This window comes from Eretmochelys imbricata, chromosome 7 (genome assembly GCF_965152235.1).
Source record: "Eretmochelys imbricata isolate rEreImb1 chromosome 7, rEreImb1.hap1, whole genome shotgun sequence".
Classification (NCBI taxonomy): domain Eukaryota; kingdom Metazoa; phylum Chordata; order Testudines; family Cheloniidae; genus Eretmochelys; species Eretmochelys imbricata.
The window spans coordinates 56,431,624-56,440,590 of NC_135578.1; positions in this window are offsets into that span (position 1 = coordinate 56,431,624).

An 8,967-nucleotide genomic window follows, 5' to 3' on the forward strand; every position below is an offset into this window, starting at 1 on the left:
CAAACTTCCCCAGCTCCTCCGCCAACCTCAGTGCTTCCCTCCAGCCAGCTGGCTCTCAGTCTCCACCACTTTCCCTCATCAGTTTCTGTTGTTGGATCATATTAAAGAAGTTCTGTATTAAAATCACAAATGAGTTTGATTCCCCATATTTTAAATTCCAGGGTATTACTAATTAAGAGGTCTCTTGGTTTTTGGTACTGTTTCTCTCCCTCTCTGTGTGAAACTTGAAAGCTGCTAATTGTGTTAGTACATTGTAAGACAGAGTCTATTCTCAAAGCAATTCTTTGTAACAACTACTCACACACAGAGAGACTCAAAGCAATACTCTGTAACAACAGAAACAGCACCCAGAGGCTCCCCGCCCTTTTGTTGTATTCATCTCGCTTTGTTAACAATTGTGATTAAAATAGAGATAGAGGATGTATGTGGATGGATGCTTGGTGTGGATAATAACTGAATGATCAGGGAGGTGCCAGCCTAAGAATCCAGTATCCATCGGCTGAAGAAGGCGTCAAGTGGCAATAATCAGGAGGACCCCCGGAGGGCAGACTGCAATCCACCCAACAGCCTCAAGAATGGGAGAACCAAAGAACAAGATAACATCTGGCAGCACGGAGCCTTCAGGAATGTGCCATCTGCTGATTGATTCAGCAACAGCATGATGAAGCAATTCCCATAGACTGGCATAGGAAGAAATTCCTATAAAAATGGACTCTAGAAAGTGAGAACTTTGGGGTCTGATTCTGCAAACCAACTTCCAGGAGCGTCAGATGAGCATTTGACAAGGCCCTGCTCCCTTCTCTTGTCCAGGCCACCCGGCCAGTGGCTTGGCATGAGCAACTCTAAGGCTGGTAACTGTGATAACAACCTTGCAGAACCTGTGTGTGCGTGTGTGTATGAATGAATGTGTGAATAAATATGAGATTGAATGGAATGTTATAGCTATAACTAACTGCTTACTATGATTCTTTCTGTATTCACAATAAATGTGGCATTTTGCCTTTTTCCCTTTAATAAGATCCTGCTGGTTTTTATTTTATTGGTATAACACTGTCCCCCTGCTTTTGTTCTGCACACAGATCACTGCTTACCTGAAGATAGTTAAGTCCCAAGCAGGCTGCGAAGAGATACAAAAGGATCTCACAAAACTGGGTGACGGGGCAACAACATGGGAGATGACATTTAATGTTGATAAATGCAAAGTAATGCACACTGGAAAACATAATCCCAACTCTGCATATAGAATGATGGGGTCCAAATTAGCTGTTATCACTCCAGAAAGAGATCTTGGAGTCATTGTGGATGGTTCTCTGAAAACATCTGTTCAATGTGCAGCAGCAGTCAAAAAAGCAAACAGAATGTTGGGAATCATTAAGAAAGGGATAGATAATAAGACAGAAAATATCACATTCCCTCTATATAAATCCATGTACGCCCACATCTTGAATACTGTGTGCAGATATGGTTGCCCCATCTCAAAGAAGATATACTGGAATTGGAAAAGGTACAGAAAAGGGCAACAAAAATGACTAGGGGTATGGAATGGCTTCCATACGAGGAGAGATTAATAAGATTGGGACTTTTCAGCTTGGAAAAGAGATGACTAAGGGGGGATATAATAGAGGTCTATAAAATCATAACTGGTGTGGAGAAAGTAAACAAGGAAGTGTTATTTACTCCTTCTCATAGGCGCCAACTTCCCCTCTGCCTGGTGGGTACTCGAACCCTGCCCCCTTCACCGCCCTCGCCCCACACCCATTCCTCCCCCAAGTCCCCACCCCTGCCTTGCCTCTTCTCTGCCTTCTCCCCAGAGCGTGTCGCGTCCCCACTTCTTCCCCTTCCTCCCAGAAAGTCCTAAACACCACCAAACAGCTGTTAGGCGGCGGTGGGGGGGGGGGAAGTGCTGGGAGGGAGGGGGAGGAGCGGGGATGCAGCACACTCAGGGGAAGAGGGGGTGAAGGTGGAGGTGAGGGCGGGGGGAGCTTGGCTGCTGGTGGGTGTGGAATACCCGCTAATTTTTCCCCATAGGTGCTCCAGCCCTGGAGCACCCACGGAGTCAGGGCCAATGCTCCTTTTCACACAAGAACTTGGGAGAAGAACCAAATGAAATTAATAGGGAGCAAGTTTAAAACAAACAAAAGGAAGTATTTTTTCACACAACACATAGTCAACCTGTGAAACTCCTAGCCAGAGGATGTTGTGAAGGCCAAGACTATAACAGGATTCAAAAAAGAACTAGGTAAGTTCATGGAGGATAGGTCCATCAATGGCCATTAGCCAAGATGGGCAGGGATGGTGTCCCTAGCCTCTGTTTGCCAGAAGCTGGCAATGGGCGACAGGGGATGGATCACTTGATGATTACCTGTTCTGTTCATTCCCTCTGGGGCACCTGGCATTGGCCACTGTCGGAAGACAGGATACTGGGCTAAATGGACCTTTGGTCTGATCCAGTATGGCCGTTCTTATGCTTCCTCCTTCATACTGCCTGGGTGCCCTGCTGCAGAAAGTGGTGAGAACACAGGAGCGACGGGTTCCCTGCTCTCAGTGCTGCTGCCCCACCCCAATCCTAGTTTGGAGTAACCGTTGGAAGGAAGGCCCAGCTTTGCCCTGTAGCCATGGGGTGCAGCATGCCCAGTTGCCCTTTGGGAATGACGCATGCAGTCTGGTCAACTCTAAGAGCTGGGAGAGGCTTGGGGAGCATGCTCAGTAGGGGAGGGTGAGCTGGAAATGGTGGTGGGGGGAGGCGACATGTTGTGGAAGATCGTGGAGAAGGTAGGGCAAGAGAGACACACACCACTTTTCTCACACGCTTAAAGTTCCTGTAAGAGCCATGTAATAAAATGGTCAAGTTCTGTGACATAGGTCATACTTGATATTTCTCTCACTGGCCCTGTTAGCAACTAATCATGCCAAATATTTCCAAGCATAAGCATTATCTTCATTCTGCTATAACAGACTGTACGGGGGAGGGAGGGACTTAGGAATCCCAAAGCAACTGTGAGGTCTAGTGGAGAAAGCGGAGATTCAGTAAACCTGGGCTATATCCCTGGCTCTGCCACTGGCATGTTGTGTGACTTTGGCCAGTTCACATCACCTCTTTGTGCCTCAGTTTCCCCATCTATACAAGGGGAATAATGATGTTTCCCTCCTTTGAGCTCTACTGATGAAAAGCACTATGAAGAAGCTAGGTATTATTGTCATAACCTCTTCACAGCAGTGTCTGAACTGAACATCTACATCATAACAGCAACTGCCTAAATCCTTGGTGCCCACCCTTGTTACACAGGAGGGCCACATGAACCTAAGCAAAACCTCGTGTAGGCCAAACAGACCCTACATATTTTAATAAGATTTAAAATCACCTGTACTGATTTATATTTTAAGTTCAGCTTGTTTTGTATGCATTTAGATATGTTGTTTCTAGGGCTGTCAAGCTATTTAAAAAATGAATCACAATTAATCATGCGATTAATCATGCTGTTAAACAATAATAGAATACTATTTATATAAATATTTTAGATGTTTTCTACATTTTCAAATATATTGATTTCAATTAAAACACAGAATACAGTGCTTACTTTTATTTTTACAGTGCAAATATTTATAATAAAAATATAGAGATAGTATTTTTCAATTCACTTAATACAAGTACTGTAGTGCAATCTCTTTATCATGAAAGTTGAACTTACGAATGTAGAATCATGTACAAAAAATAACGGCATTCAAATATAAAACAATGTAAAACTTTAGAGCCTACAAGTCCAGTCAGTCCTACTTCTTGTTCAGCCAATCGCTCAGACAAACAAGTTTGTTTACGTTTGCAGGAGATAATGCTGCCCACTTCTTGTTTACAATGTCACCTGAAAGTGACAACAGGTATTTGCATGGCACTGTTGTAGCCGGTGTTGCAAGATATTTACGTGCCAGATGCGCTAACGATTCATATGTCCCTTCATGCTTCAATCACCATTCCAGAAGACGTGTCCATGCTGATGATGGATTCTGTGTGATAATGATCCAAAGCAGGGCAGATCAATGCATGTTCATTTTCATCATCTGAGTCAGGTTCAGGTTCTGTAGTTTCTGCATTGGAGTGTTGCTCTTTTAAGACTTCTGAAAGCATGCTCCACACCCCGTTCCTCTCAGATTTTGGAAGGCACTTCAGATTCTTAAATTTTGGGTTGAGTGCTATAGCTATTTTTAGAAATCTCACATTGGTACCTTCTTTGCATTTTGTCAAATCTGCAGTGAAAGTATTCTTAAAACAAACAACCTGCTGGGCCACCATCCGAGACTGCTATAACATGAAATATATGGCAGAATGCGGGTAAGACACGGAGCAGGAGACATACAATTCTCCCCCAAGGAGTTCAGTCACAAATTTGATTAATGCATTATTTTTTTAACGAGCATCATCAGCATGGAAGCATGAAAGGGCATATGAATGTTTAGCATATCTGGCACATAAATACTTTGCAATGCTGTTATACCAATAAAAGAAAAACCAGCAGGATCTTCTTAAAGGGCAAAAGACCACATTTATTGTGAATACAGAAAGAATCATAGTAAGCAGTTAGTTATAGCTATAACATTCCATTCAATCTCATGTTTATTCACACATTCATTCATACACACACACACACAGGTTCTGCAAGGTTGTTATCACAGTTACCAGCCTTAGAGTTGCTCATGCCAAGCCACTGGCCGGGTGGCCTGGACAAGAGGAGGGAGCAGGGCCTTGTCAGATGCTCATCTGATGCTCCTGGAAGTTGGTTTGCAGAATCAGACCCCAAAGTTCTCACTTTCTAGAGTCCATTTTTATAGGAATTTCTTCCTATGCCAGTCTATGGGAATTGCTTCATCATGCTGTTGCTGAATCAATCAGCAGATGGCACATTCCTGAAGGCTCTGTGCTGCCAGATGTTATCTTGTTCTTTGGTTCTCCCATTCTTGAGGCTGTTGGGTGGATTGCAGTCTGCCCTCCGGGGGTCCTCTGGTTATTGCCACTTGACGCCTTCTTCAGCCGATGGACACTGGATTCTTAGGCTGGCACCTCCCTGATCATTCAGTTATTATCCACACCAAGCATCCATCCATATACATCCTCTATCTCTATTTTAATCACACTTGTTAACAAACTGAGATGAGTACAACAAAAGGGCGGGGAGTCTCTAGGTGCTGTTTCTGTTGTTACAGAGTATTGCTTTGAGTCTCTCTGTGTGTGAGTAGTTGTTGTTACAAAGAATTGCTTTGAGAACAGACTCTGTCTTAAAATGTATTTTAACACAATTACCCAGCTTGCAAGTTTCACACAGAGAGGGAGAGAAACAGTACCAAAAACCAAGAGACCTCTTAATTAGTAATACCCTGGAATTTAAACTATGGGGAATCAAACTCATCTGTGATTTTAGAACTTCTTTAATAAGATCCTGCTGGTTTTTATTTTTTTGGTATAACAATGCCGGCTACAACAGTGCCACGTGAACATCTGTTCTCACTTTCAGGTGACATTATAAATAAAAAGCGGGCAGCATTACCTGCCGTAAATGTAAAAAAACGTGTTTCTCTTAACAATTGGCTGAACAAGAAGTAGGACTGAGTAGGCTCAAAGTTTTACATTGTTTTGTTTTTGACTGCAGTTATATAACCAAAAAAAATTCTACATTTGTAAGTTGCGCTTTCGTGATAAAGAGGTTGCACTACGGTACTTGTAGGAGGTGAATAGAAAAATACTATTTCTTTTGTTTTTCATTTTTACAGTGCAAATATTTGTAATAAAAATAATATAAACTGAGTACTGTATACTTTGTATTCTGTGTTGTAATTGAAATCAATATATTTGAAAATGTAGAAAAACATCCAACATATTTCATAAATTTCAATTGGCATTCTATTGTTTAATAGTGCGATTAAATTTTTTTGAGTTAATCGTGTGAGTTAATTTCGATTAATCGACAGCCCTAGTTGTTTCTATGTACGAAAGTGTCTATATACACATTTGTGTAAACTGAAACGATGTAAACATTGTCAACAAAATGCTAGTGAATCAGCCACTAATATATTGTGTTGTAGCAGGCCGTGGGCCTTATGAAATGCATGGGCTGTGTATGGCCAACAGGCACTAGGCAGGGCACCCCTGGTCTAAAAGATTGCTAACTCTACCAGCAACATTTCTCAAAGCCCGTCATTAACGCAGAGTTAGCTTGTGCCCCTCCAGAACGTCGAGTTCAGCAACACTTGACCTTGTGAAAAAGGAAGGTTAAGGCAAATGCCCACACAACCTTAACTCTCCTCTTTGTGAGCGATGCCCCAACTCATACGCTCACTCGCTTTGCCTCATATAGAGCAGGAGCTGCCTACCACTACCCTGCACTCATACACTTAGCCTATGCCACAGAAAGGCCACCACACCAGCAGTGACTCTCAAACTTTTGTACTGGTGACTCCTTTCATGGAGCAAGCCTCTGAGTGCGACCCCCCTTATCAATTAAAAACACTTTTTAATATATTTAACACCATTATAAATGCTGGAGTCAAAGCGTGGTTTGGGGTGGAGGTTGACAGCTCGTGACCCCTCATGTAATAACCTCGTGACCCCCTGAGGGGTCCTGACCCCCCAGTGTGAGAATCCCTGAGCTATATGTTGCAGCTCCTTCACCCCCTTTGACAACCCTGATGTATTCACGTACATGATGCCACCTAACGCTACACTTTCACTTACCTTTCATTGAACTCATCTCCCAGCTCACTGCTGAGAATCCCCATGGCAAGAAGACCCCTGTACCCTGCTTGTGACACAACCTACACAATGCAGCCATGAAATGAGGCATACTGGATTTCCCAGGGTACACATACCCCTCTTTTCTTTGATCACACTCATAAGGCAGAGAGAGGGGCTTATACCTTCCCCAGAGGGCCAGAAATCCCCAGATTACCACTTCTTGCAATCACAGCTCTTCCAAACTGCTTCAGTTTATTTCTCTACCATTCAATTAACACAATTAATACAGCTCAAGGTTCTGAAAGGCCATGAGGCCACACCTAGAAACCTTAACTCTGCACTGATGAATTTTTTTGCCATTCAATTTAACTGAATCACAAACATCTGGGTGTGCGGGGGGAGGTGTGTGGGGGGGCTCACACTGACTAAACTGAAATTAAATGGGAGGTGGAGCACAGCTCTGACCCCTGATACTCTGGGTTCTGGTGAGAGGATTTAACACTACACCCCTGTGTGGGTTCTTGGTGGTGGGGATCAAACTTAGTGCCACAAGATCTTAAGGCATAAATCCAGCACTGCCAATCTCAAGAACTCAGAAATCATGAGTCAGACCTCCCCCAGTCATGAGATTTGGCCCCCAAATCATTCATTCTTTTAGAGAAAGATTCTTTTCTGTTCTTGGCCTGTCTCCAGATTGTTGAATTCCCCCAGCCTGACCCCAGCACAGCTGCAGCAATCAGTGTTGCTATCCCCACAGGCACTCACTTTTATTTTCTCCAGGGGGTGCTCCACCCCCGCTCTGCCCCGAGGCCCTGCCCCTACTCAGCCCCTTCCCCTGAGGCCCCCCTTGATCCACCTCTTCCCTTGCCTGCTTCCCCGAGGCCACTACCTCACTCTGTCTCTTCTCACCCCTGCTCCACCCCCCAAGACTCCCACCTGCCTGCCACTTGCTACTCTCTGCTCTCCCTCAAGCCCCTCCCACAATGCCAAACAGCTGATCAGTGGGGCCCCACCAAACAGCTGTGGCTGGTGGGTTCTGAGCAACCACTACTTTTTTCCATGGGTGCTCCAGCCCCGGAGCATCCACGTAATGAGCGCCATCCCTCCACCCCCCCAAACATGTATGGGGTGAGGTGGTTCTGGCCCCTGCTGCTTGAGCTGTCATGGGATCTTGTGCCCTTCCAGAACCTTGAGTTCAGCAAAACTCCAACTTACAAGAACCAGGCAATGCAGAGTTAAGGTACTGCCCACAACCCTTAACTCTGCTCCCTTTCCCAAAGTGGCAGTAAGCACTGGGAATTATTTTCTGCCCTCCTCTGCCTGTCCCCTACCCAGCAATTAATTCTACCCTCCCTCTCCTCCAAATCAGTTCAGTCCTCCCAGTTCCCACACCCATTCTGCCCATGCATTGGCCTGTCACATCCATTCTGTTTGTCCCCCAGTCCCCCCATCAGTTCTGCACCCATACCAGTGCTGCATCCAGGGGCTACATCTGTCCAGGCCCCCTCCAGCCCCACATCTGCCCTAGTCCCACATCTGCCTAGCTCCCAGCCTCCCATTAGTTCTGCTTCTGTCCCTCCATTCTCACCTTTGCTCCTCCTCCTCTAGCTTCTGCAGTTCTTCACAGAGCTGCAGCAGGGCCCCCTTTCCAAGCTAGGTGTTGCAATGAGGGGAGAAGCAGAGATGCCATCCCATTGCTCTGTGGGTGGAGAAGGGAGGGAGCTGCCCTGAGCTGCTGGGCAATTTAGCTCTCTCCTGTGAGGATGAGAAGCAGAGGGGAGAGACTCTGCCTGCTTCTTGCAGGGCTGAATTTTGCAAACAGGCTGGAGCTTCTCCCCAGTGGGATGAGCTCCAGGCCCAGCCTTGTCCCCTTCCCCTCACTCGTGAAACAAATCCCAAGAGTTGGCAACACCACAGCCAGAGCTAAAAAAACCCAGCTGTCAGCCAAGGCAGTAGCAGAGCCACCAACCTCTGTGGCCAAGCCACCGCTGGAGAGGACGAAGCACTGTGCTGAGTCAGTGTTATGTGCTGGCAAAGTGGGGCTCTAAAACTCTGCTGAGCCTGGCAACCTCCCTGGGAAGATGGCATTTCACCCCCTCTTATGAAGGGGAGAACTGAGTCAGAGAGGTCAAGGCCAAGATTTTCAGCAGTGACACCAGATTATGGGTGCCCGACTTGATACTTCAAAGAGGCCTGGTCTTAAGGAAGTGCTGGGCGACTGCTCCCTGAATTAGCTCCACCAAAGG